The sequence below is a fragment of the Phyllostomus discolor genome, chromosome 5 (genome assembly GCF_004126475.2).
Source record: "Phyllostomus discolor isolate MPI-MPIP mPhyDis1 chromosome 5, mPhyDis1.pri.v3, whole genome shotgun sequence".
Lineage (NCBI taxonomy): Eukaryota > Metazoa > Chordata > Mammalia > Chiroptera > Phyllostomidae > Phyllostomus > Phyllostomus discolor.
Window position 1 is genome coordinate 60,699,024 of NC_040907.2, and position 12,545 is coordinate 60,711,568.

General features: G+C 36.6%; 1 pseudogene; it reads left to right on the plus strand.

Annotated features, from left to right (window-relative positions):
• The first annotated feature begins 1,183 nt into the window (after window positions 1-1,183).
• LOC114496288 lies at window positions 1,184-1,806 on the plus strand (annotated as a pseudogene).
• The last annotated feature ends 10,739 nt before the right edge of the window (window positions 1,807-12,545 follow it).

A 12,545-nucleotide genomic window follows, 5' to 3' on the forward strand; every position in this document is an offset into this window, starting at 1 on the left:
AAAATTAAGAATTGTTTAAAAAAATAGAATAAAATTAAAAAGTCTCTTGGTTTCAAAGTGGTCAAACCAGTTTTTCTGGTCTTGCTGGCTGCAGCAGGCTGAGGAATGATTGGTATGGCTTTTCTTCCTTAGGAATCTGCACTCAGTCAAGTCAGTAGAGCACACTGTCTGGGAAGCTATCTGGCTCCTGGCCCCTGAGCCCTGGATGTGGGAATCAGGCCTTTCTGCAGGGTTACTGCTGTGGACTGGGGTGCGGCAATACACTCCCACGTGTGCCCTCAGCCCAACCACCTCACCCTTCTCAGCACTGTGGGGGTGCGCAGGGTCCTCCACACAAGCACAACCCTCTGTGCAAACTCGGGATCACTGCCCAGCTGGGTGGCAGGGAGGCCAGCGATTGCTGTAGGAGAATTCCCCAAACGGTGTCTGTCTTTTCACTCCTTTCTCTTGAGAAATCCCTCCTATTCAAGCCTACTGCTCCACAACACAGCCTGGCTTCTCCCACAGCCCAACTCTCCAGCCAGACCGGTGACCGTGGCAGTCAGGTCCCATTGCGCAACCCGACCCTGCCGGTGTCCACAGACTTTGAGGGTGCTCACAGCCCTTGTGTGTTTGCTAGCCACTGGGTTCCTCTCGGTGCCACTCAGACCCTGTTCAGCTGGGGAGGGAGCAGTTGTCCCTGCTCTCTCCCAAGGACTCTGTGGCAAACCCGGCAGCGGGTGCTGGGCCTGGGGCTACAGCCTCCCCCTCACCGGACTCTGTGCTGGTCCCTGGGATCCTCCTCTCACCGACTGGTTTTTTGGTTCCGCCACAATCCTTGGTCCCCTATTTTCATATATGCTGAGGTGTGTTGGTTGCTTGCTCCTCCACTCTGTAGATCAGCCAGGATTCTATCCCATGTGCAGAGGGAAGCCAAATCTGCTCCTTCCTACTCCGATGCCATTTTCTTTCTCCCTGTTTTATTCATTCACCTACTGACAGACCTTTGCGCTGCTTCCAAATCTTGGCTATTATAAATAACACTGCGGTGAACATAGGGGTGCTTATATTCTTTCAAACTAGTGTTTTGGGTTTCTTCAGATAAATTCCTGGAAGTGGTCCCTTGGGCTCTGGGGCTGTAGGGAGCTTGCTTGGGGAAGGAGAGAGGCAACTGGTAACAAAGCTTCCCAGCACCTGTTTGTATATGAAGTATAGAGTTTGCCTTCTTTCTGAAGTGTCTTGGATAAGTAAGAGATACTTGCAGAAAGCAACAGAGGAAAACTGCTAACAATAATATTTACTGTAACCTTGTGGAGGAAAGTTGTATCCAGTGCAAACCATCATAAAGCTCACCATGTTAAAACGGGCACTTGTGAGCTGGTGGCCCTCCACATATGGTGTAATAAGAACAATATAGAATGGTCACAAACTCTCAGTGTTCCTGTGTCCTGCCACCAGGCAGGTGGCAGACACCAGGCAAACTCTCCCATCTTGCATGGATACTTCAATAGTGGGACAGAAATGGTAGTGCTAAATGCAACCATGTCTTGAGGGAGAGAAAGAGGGATGCAAAATTCTTCCAGGTTGGAAAGGATGGAGCCCTTCCTCTGGGAATAAAGTAAAAACAACTATGGTATCCCACTAATTAAGAATAAATCAAGTGATCCTCAAGGCTGATTACATAGAACATATGCATAGAAAGTTAACTTCTGAGGTGATCTTGAAGGAAGATTTTTATTTTTCTCAGAAGATGTACTCCAGACTCTTATTTCCAAGGGATTTCATGGCTCATGATCAGCATTTTCTTGAAATCAAATCTTTTAAAAGTCAGACATGAACTTCTATGTCATGAAGAATTCATCAGATTTGAATTGTGTTCAGCTTGTAAAATCATGTTTGCTAAAACAATCTGAAGTCGCCATCGGAAGAATTGGTATTTCCAGGTGATGTCAGAGACACTTGCTTTTTTGGTTTTTGGCTCCAAATGTGACTGCTGTTCTTGTTTCTGAAAGTCTCCCAAGTGCAACAACCTTCTGTCATCCATATGTTCCTGGGCCTGGTCCTATGTTCACTGGCCAGTGGGACTGTGCATGGATGTAGTGATATTTCCTTTACAAACTTCTTTGTCATGGAGTGGACTTAGATAATATTTGTATCCTAACCTTGGAGCACTGAAAGCGTACATGTTTTAACATCTTTAAGTTGCTTTTGTTAAAGGAATGGAAAAATATACCCAGTGATAATAATTATTGGTGGCAAGTAACTGATGAATACACCAGTCACATAAGCATGTATAGACTAGCTGACCTGTTTCCCCAAGGTTCACACACTGCTGCAGCTCTCTGTCAGGTAAGGAGGCAGTAGTTAGAACTGAATTACCATTTTCATTATATGCTATTTCATACCTATAGAGCACTCTCCCTTTTCTGTTTTTTTTAAGTGGGCTTTTTTCCTTCCTTTTTATATTTGTGTTTTTCCTTCAAAGAAATTAGCAGTAAGCAGTCAAATACTTAGGTAGCCTTCAGTTTCAAAAATTGCCAGGGATGGCCCTGGCTGGCATAGCTCAGTGGATTGAGCGTGGGCTGCGAACCAAAGCATCGCAGGTTCGATTCCCAGTCAGGGCACATGCCTGGGTTGCAGGCCACGGCCCCCAGTAACCGCGTATTGATGTTTCTCTCTCTCTCTTTCTTTCTCCCTCCCTTCCCTCTCTAAAAATAAATTAATTAATTAAAAAAAAAACTATAAAAATTGCCAGGGATATATGTGGGTTTCTGATTTCTTTGCTTGAAATTTAGTTACAAAACTTACATTTCTTCTAATATTTTTTAAAAATCATCCTTTCTATCTCATTTTAGAAGACTACCAATAATTGCTTAATACCAATAACTGAAGCTGTTCATTCAGTCTGTTGATAAAAGAAATTGTTCATTTTTCTTGGTCTCAATATTACAAATATTTGCTTATAGTTGTCCCATTCTAACAACTTTTTGGTCAGTTTTTGGCCACATTTTTGTAGTCATTTTAACATTTGTGGTTTTCAGTTCTATGAGAAAATTTTATAAATATTTAAAGGCTTTAAACATGTATGTAAGACCTTTTTCCTAACTTATTACAGAATATATAATTTTATACTACAATTATTTTATTTCATTTAGGATAGGAAGGGAGAGGAAAATGGAAATTGCAAAGCCATTCTGTAATAATGTTGTGCAAACTTAGTTTGAAGGAATGTAAACAGAAGGACTTCTGCGTTCTATTCAGACTAATAGGAAGATGCCTCAGAAATCATCCTATTAGGAATTCCATTATGTTGGGAACCACCCTGCCTGGTATCAAAAGCTGTAACCCCCACCTAGGCTAAGGCTGAGGGAACGACCTTGGACCATAAGCCACCAAGGAGACAAAAGCTTATCTCCTTGGCAGGAGCTCCACTTCTGCTCCTTTTACTGTGATCAGGCCTAAGAAAGAATATGTAAAATCCTGTGAAACCTGCTTTGTTTAGAATGTTCTCAATTGAATGATAAGGGTCCAAAGAAGAAGTAAGTTTGTTCCTTAAAGTTTTTTACAGCTCTTTGACCATGACTCAAAATAGGCCCTCAGACTTCCTTGTTACCTATTGTTTGATCCTTACTTCCTGGCAATGAGTAATGAGCTTTACCTGAATTCTTATGCAAACAAACCCAATAGAAAGCCTGTTTGGGCAGGAGAATGAGGTGCTCTCCCTTAGAGGCGCTTTCCCCTAGGGAGGGTGGTCACGGCACTCCCCACTAGAGAGAGTGGCCATTCCATTCCTACTTCCCCACAGGGCCTGGTTGTCTCTGTGTATGTTTTTCTCGTGTTTTGATGAGGCATCCGCAGTGTTCCGCGGTCACAGCAGGTCGGTGGCCGCATTACCATTATGTAAGAGAAGGTGTGGACATTGTTTGTATTTCTGAAACTCACTTACATGGCCAATTATGTATATGTTGGTTTCCATGATGGAGGCTCAGACAGCCTGGGGACCTTCAGTCTGTTCATTGGTAACAACTTTCAAAGACTGATGCATTACCTAGAATCTTTTCTGGGCAGAATAATTAAAAGTGTTAAAATTTGTTAAAAGCTAAATTTGTAAAGAATGCCATACACACAGACCTGAAAAAAAAAAGCTGGGGTAGCAATACTAATATCAGACAAAATAGGTTTCAAAACAAAGACCATAAAAAGAAGACAAAGGAAGATTCTATGTAATATACTTAAGAGTACAATCCATCAAGGAGATATAATCCTTGCAAATATATATGCACACAACATAGGAACACTGAGATATATAAAGAATATTGTGGAGGATTTCAAGAAAGATATTGACAGCAGCACACTCATCATAGGGGATTTTAACACCCCATTGTCAACAATGGACAGATCTTCAAAACAAAGAATCAACAAGGATATTGTAGCACTGAATAACACTCTAGATCAAATGGGATTAATTGATATATACAGAACCTTTTACCCCAAGGAAGCAAAATATACATTGTTTTCAAATGCACATGGAATGTTTTCAAAAATAGACCAAATGATAGGTCACAAAACAAGCCTCAACAAACTCAAGAAAATTGAAATCATATCAAGCATCTTCTCAGATCACAATGGCTTGAAACTAGAAACCAACATTAAGGAAAAAACTCAAAAACATTCATATTCATGGGGTCTGAATAACATACTATTAAATAATGAATGGGTTAACAATGAGATCAAGGAAGAAATTAAAAAGTTTCTGGAAACAATGAAAATAAATCCACAAAAGCCTGAAACCTATGGAACACAGTGAAGGCAGTTCTGAGAGGAAAGTTAATAGCAGTACAAGCCTACCCAACTAAGAGAAATTTTTCAAATAAACATCCTAACCCTATATCTACAAGAACTAGAGGAACAAAAACAAACAAATCCTAGAGTGAGTAGAAGAAAGGAAATAATCAAGATCAAAGCAGAATTACATGACATAGAGACCAAAAGAACAATTCAAAGGATCAATAAATCCAAGAGCTGGTACTTTGAAAAGATAAACAAAATCAACAAGCTTTTAACCAGAATAATTAAGAAAAAAAAAGGACCCAAATAAATAAATCAGAAGTGGAAGGGGAGAAACTACAACAAATACCACAGAAACACAAAGGATTGTAAGAAATTACTATGAACAAATATATGCCAAGAAATTTGGCAATCTGGGAGAAATGGACAAATTTCTAGAAACATACAGTCTTCCAAAACTTAATCCAAAAGAAGCAGAAAGCCTGAACAGACCATTAGCAATTAGTGAAATTGAAGCAGTAATAATAAAAAAAAAACCTCCCAACACAAAAAAAACCTGGACCAGATGGCCTTACAGGTGAATTTTACCAAACATTTTGGGAAGAGCTAACTCCTACCCTTCTCAAACTCTCCCAAACTCTTTTTATAAGGCCCATATTATCCTAATTCCAAAGCTAGTCTCTGATGAACATACATGTTGAAATCCTCAACAAATATTGGCAAACCAGATCCAGCATGCTCCATGATCAGGTGGGATTCTTCCCCAAGATGCAAAGATGGCATAACATTCACAAACCAACAAATGTAACACACCACATAAATAAAATGAAAGACAAGACTCATATGATCATATCAATAGATGATGAAAAAGCATTTGATAAAATACAGCACTCATTTATGATAAAAATGCTCAGCAAAGGGCAAATAGAAGAAGCATATCTCAACATAATAAAGGCCATATATGAGAAACCTACTGCCAACGTCATACTCAATGGGCAAAAACTAAAAGCATTCCCTCTAAGATCAGGAAAAAGACAAGGGTTTCAATTTTCACCACTTTTATTCAACATAGTATTAGAAGTTCTAGCCACAGTGATAAGACAAGAAAGAGAAATAAAAGGCATCCAATTTGGAAAGGAGGAAATAAAACTATCATTACTTGTTGACAACATGATAGTGTACATAGAAAATCCTATAGGCTCCCCTGAAAAACTACTCAACCTAATAAGTGAATTTGACAAAATAGCACGATACAAAGTCAATATTCAGAAATTAAAGGCATATTTGTACACCAACAATGAAATATCAGAAAGAGAAAACAGGAAAAAAATCTCCCTTGCTTATAGCAACAAGAAAAATAAAATACCTAGGAATAAACTTAACCAAGGAGGTAGAAACCCTGTACTTGGAAAACTGAAGAAAGAAATCAAGGAAGACACAATCAAATGGAAGCATATACCATGTTAATGGGTTGGAAGAAACAACATCAATAAAATGTCTATACTACCCCAAACAATCCATAGATTCAATGCAATCCTTATTAACATGTCAATTACATATTTCACAGATTTAGAGCAAATATTTCCAAAATTTATATGGAACCAAAAATTACCCCAAATAGCTGAAGCAATCTTGAGAAAGAAGAACGAAGTAGGAGGGGTCACTATACCCAATGTCAAACTATATTACAAGGCCACTCACTGTAATCAAAATAGTCAGATGTTGGCATAAGAACAGACTCATAGATCAACTGAACAGAATCAAGAGTCCAGAAATGAACCCATGTCTCTATGGTCAATTAATATTTGACAAAGGGGGTAGGAGCATACAATGGAGGAAAAATAGCCTCTTCAATAAATGGTGCTGGGAGAGCTGGACTGGTATATGCAAAAAAATGAAACTAGATCATGAACTTATACCATACACCATACCATACCACACACCATTTTGAGAATAAACTCAAAATGGATAAAAGACTTAATCATAATCCATAAAACACGAGACCTAAACACAATACTATAAAAGTCCTAGAGGAAAACATGTGCAATGAAATATCAGATATACCATTCAGCAATATTTTTGCCAACACATGCTCTCAGGCAAGGGGAATAAAGGAAAGAATAAACAAATAGGACTACATTAAATTAAAAAGCTTCTGCATGGCAAAGAAAACCCATCAAAATGAAAAAAGAACCAACCATAAGGGACAACATATTTGCAAATGATGCCTCGGACAAGGGTTTGATCTCCAAAATACATAAAGAACTCATACGATCAGTGCCAGGAAGAAAAACAATCCAATTAAAAATGGGCAAAGGACCTGAACAGACACTTCCCCAAAGAGGACAGAGAGAGGTCCCATTGACATATGAAAGGATGCTCAACATCACTAGCCATCAGAGAGATGCAAAATAAAACCCCAATGAGATACTACCTCACACCAGTCAGAATGGCCATCATTAACAAAGCAACAAATAACAAGTGCTGTCAAGGATGTAGAGAAAAGGGAACCCTAGTGCACTGTTGGTGGGAATGTGGACTGGTACAGCCATGGTGGAAAACAATATAGAATTTCCTCAAAAAATTAAAAATGGAACTGTTTTTTGGCCCAGCTATTCTATTTCTGGGATTATACCCTAACAACCCTGAATCAGCAATTCAAAAAAACCTTTGCACCCCTATGTTTATAGCAGTGTTATTTACAATAGCCAGGTGCTGGAAACATCCTAAGAGTCCATTAGTAAATGAGTGAATCAAAGAAATGTGGTACCTTTACACAATGGACTACTATGCAGCAAAAAGAAAGAAGGAACTCCTATCTTTCATGACAGCATGGATGGAACTAGAAAGTATTATGCTAAGTTAGGTAAGCCCAGTGGCCAAAGGCAAGTACCATATGATCTCACCTATAACAAAAACCTAATGAACAAAAGAAACAAATGAGCAGAATAGAACTAGAAGCAGGGAAACAGGGACAAACTGCCAGGGGTCAGAGGGAAGTGGGAGAGGGGTGTGGGAAGAAAGAAGGGGAAGGTCCCAGTTAAAGAATGAGTATATTTGGACATGGGCAATAGGGTGTATATTGACTATGGGAATGGGGGGACAGGAGGAGGAGGTGGGTGTGTCAGGGTAGAGCAATGGTGGGATTGGGACAATTCCAATAAAACAACAATGAAAAATTTTAAAATAAAACCATAAAAAAAACACATAAAATACAGAGTCCGGCAGAAGTTAGGGCTGCTTGAGAGTGGCTGGTAGGGTAATAATATAGGTATAATAATTTACTGTTTTAATTTGAATATTTCACCTAAAAAGTCATATGCTGTGCTGAGTATGATATTGTTATGTTACAGACTATATTCTTATGATTTTTTAATAAAAAACAAAACAAACAAACACCAAGCAAAAATGCCCCACAGCAGCCCTGGCTGGCGTAGCTCAGGGATTGAGTGCGGGCTGGGAACCAAAGTGTCCCAGGTTTGATTCCCAGCCAGGGTACATTCCTGGGTTGCAGGCCAGAACCCCCAGCAACCACACATTGATGTCTCTCTCTCTCTCTTTCTCTCTCTCTCTTTCCCTCTCTTCCCTCTCTAAAAATAAATAAATAAAAATCTTAAAAAAAAATGCCCCACAGCAGAATCTCTGGGTCAAAAGGGAGTTCCATTTTGACTTTGAGAAAACTCCATACTGTTTTCCACAGTGGCTGCACCAGTTCGCATTCCCACCAACAGTGTACTAGGGTTCCCTTTTCTCCTCATCCTTGCCAACACTTGTTTATTGATTTATTGATAGTCATTCTGACAGGTGTGAAGTGATAACTCCTTGTGGTTTTAATTTGCATTTCTCTGATGATTAGTGATATTAACCATCTTTTCACATGTCTGTTGGGAATCTGTACGTTCTGTTTGGAGAAGTGTTTATTCAGGTCCATTGCCCATTTTTGATTGGACTGTTTGTTTGTTTGTTTGTTTGGGGGATGAGTTTTATAAGGTCTTTATAAATTTTGGATATCAACCCTTTGTCAGATGTATTGACATAATACTGTACATAGAGAACCCTAAAGATTCCACCAAGAAACTACTAGAACTGATAAATGAATTCAATAAAGTAGCAGGATACAAAATTAATATCCAGAAATCAGCTGCATTTTTATATGGTAATAATGAACTATCAGAAAGGTAAATTAACAAAATAATGCCATTAACAATGGCTTGAAAAAGAATAAAATACCTAGGAATAAATTTAATCAAGAATATAAAACTCCTGCACTCAAAAAATTATAAGACACTTAAGAAATTGAAGAAGACACTAGTAAGAGGAAGCACATACAGTGTTCAAGGATAGAAAGAATTAACATCATTAAAATGTCCATACAACCCAAAACAAACTATAGATTCAATTTGATACTTATCAAGATACCAGTGATATATTTCATAGAACTAAGACAAATATTTCAAAAATTTATATGGTACCACAAATGACCTCACAAAGCAACAGTGACCTTTAGAAAGAACAAAGGTGGAAGAATCATTCTACCAATATGAAACTATACTATAAATCCATAGTAATCAAAACCTCATGATACTGGCATAAAAACAGATATATTGGTTAATGGAACAGAATAAAGAGCCCAGAAATATGGCCAATTAATATTTGACAGAGGAGGCCAAAGTATACAATGGTTAAAGATAGTTTATTCAATAAATGATGTTGGGGAAATTGGTAGATATGTGCAAAAAAAAATGAAACTAGACCACTTTCTTACACCACACACAAGAACAAATTCAAAATGGATTAAAGGCTTAAATGTTAGACTCATATCCATAAAAATCCTAGAAGAAAACATAGGCATTAAAATCTCAGATATTGCTCATAGCAATATTTATATATGTATATATATCTTCCTCAGGCAAGGGAAAGAAAAGAAAAAAGAAATAAATGGGACTACATCAAACTAAAATGTTTTTGCACAGCAAAGGAAACTATCAACAAAATAAAAAGACAACACACTGAATAGGAGAATATATTCACTGATACCTCTGATAAGGGGTTTATTTAATTTTTAAGAAAAACAATTTTTAGTGACAACATTGTCAAGGAGACTCTTAAACACTGTGGAATATCATTTTCTTAGCAGAAGATTGTATTTATGTGGGCTCTTAGCTTTTAGTGTCATCCCACAAAACATTGGTTCACAAATATTTAGACCAGTTTATCTGGGATATTTTGTCCTGCTTTTTCATGCAATAATGTAACTGAGAGTATCGTTAAGTTACCAAACAACTATTTCTGGTTATGACACAAAGACATTTCACATTTCTTGAATAAAGAGATGATAGGGAAAAATAGTCACTAGTTGAACAAAACTTGGCAGAAAATTGCTAAGTATACAAAAACTACTTAAAAGCAGAGAAAAAAGCTTATTAATGAAATGTCACAAAATATCATGGCTTATTATTCTTAACTTTCTCATGGCTACTATACTAACCATAGACTTTTAAATAAATGGTTCCTTTTGTGCACACATTTTAAAAAATACCAAAAATATTATTCATTAAATTCACTGAATACAACAATTAATAAGTACAAAAATATAGTTTTAAAATATCTAAAAGCTTCTTACTTGAAGATCACAATGTGACAAAATATCTAAATTCAACCAAATTAATTATTATGAAGCAGCTTTAAGCTTTGATTTTAATTCTTGGATGTACTGAACTTAAAGTATTTAGCAAACTGTTTATGCTTTATTATGTGTTGTAATTAAAGCCATAAATGTATTCATAAGCACATTTATAAAAATTATAATGGTGCATATTTAGAATTCTTGATTTGTTTGAACTCAAAGTTACAAAAAAGTTAAAACTCTTTAAATTCCCATGTCTTTGTATCTTCATTTTCTTCTTTATTTGCATGTAGTACTTAAGGATTTTCTTGGTTGACAATATAAGGCCTCTTTCTATTGCACAGGTTTCCTGATGGGTGAGAACTCCCTCACTCCCTAAGTTTAGGCTTTAAATTCTTAAATAAACTATTAGAATTCTGATAATGGCACTAAAATGAAATGTAACAGTGAAAAATGTATATGAAAGTATTCAGGTATGGTCATACCCATAACATTTTCTTAATTTTTTCCCAGAAAAAATAAGAGAAGATAACTTACTATTTTCCCCTTACTTTTTATTTCTCTTTCTAATATCATACGTGTGTAAGTCATCTGAAATGGAATCAAATAAACAATAAATATTTCTCTAACTATAAAATCATACTAAAATATTGATTTATAATTGATTTTCAAATCTACTGAAACAACAAATATTACTTTGTGGGACTAAAGTAGGTTTACAATGGTGATGAGTATATGAAACAGAAGTTTATTTTTGTATTATTATTTATTATTATATTATTTTTCACATAAACAACTGTAAACTCACTTTTGCCTGTATTATTATTTTAACATATGTTTGAGAGCTAAAATATATTGTGAATAACAATATTTCCCTTGAGGATCTCTCTGCATCTACTTTTCATAATTATTGTCATATGTATTGAATATTTCTAGAAACCATTCTGCATATAAGGATTATAACTATAAGCACTTGCTTATAAATATTTTCAAGATATTAACCATGTCTGTATCTCTTCTTATGCCATGTAAGTATATGTATATAGTACATGTATATATTAATACCACAGTTCACTAACTGCTCATTTAACTAGGATAGTTTTGTTTAATACAACATAAAATCATATATTTAGAACTTAAGCTTGGAATTCTGTAATTCAATGTACAATTCAAATAGAAATTAAAATTTTCATTCAATTTTAATAGAAGAGATGTTTTCATGGATGATAGTACAGCATTTCCTTAGCACCAAAACTTGCTTTCATTTTATTTTAGAAGGCCTGGTCTAGTTTAAACCTTATATAATTATCTTCGCTGAATGTAAATTTTTCTCAGATACATGGCTTCAAATTTCAACAATGTTGCAAAACCAGGCTATCTGAGCTCAGACCACTGTATCAGATAGTACAGATATTATTAAAATGCTTCCTTTGTGTTACCTTCATATAAAATTCATTCTACCATCTAAAGTAGGAACTGGAGTCCTCAGAAAAAGTCGATAGAGTTTTCAGGAAGAGAGCCTTCTGAATTCAGGTTTAGCTCAGAAGGTAACTAAGGCTAGACCAAATAATAAGTTAGCAATTCAAAAATCAGACAATAGTGGTCTAGTGGTCTGAAAAAGTAACATTTGCCAAGAAATCCCTGGGGAAAGTCGATCCTCAGTAGATGCTCAGTAGGTGTTTTGTTGTTGTTGCTGTTGAATAAACAGGCAAATAAACACTCAGGGTCAGGAAAGGCAAAGTCGGATTTTCACAGGGTGTTTGCCACTGCGCCCTTTTGAAGCCCTCACTGTTGGAAACACACGGCACCCAGAGCTGGCTAGGTCTATGGAAGAGGGAAACCGCAAGCTCACACAACTTCTAATTGTGCAAAGACAGAGATGCTAAAAATTACCAGAGATTTTATGTGCACCTTAGTACAAAACAGTTTTTTTTTGTAAAAGCCAAAGAAAGTTGTCCAAAGATTCTCAGTTGAAATCTGTGCAACAAAAATGAAAATGATTGTGAAAGTCTGATAGCAAGTAGTGGGTTATAAGATAAACATTGACAACTATTGTTTTCCCCTGGAAGGTTGATCTCTACTATTGAGAAAAGCAAGGAAGGAAGGAAAAGAGAGGGAGGGAGGAAAAAATTAGAGACATCTTACATACCTT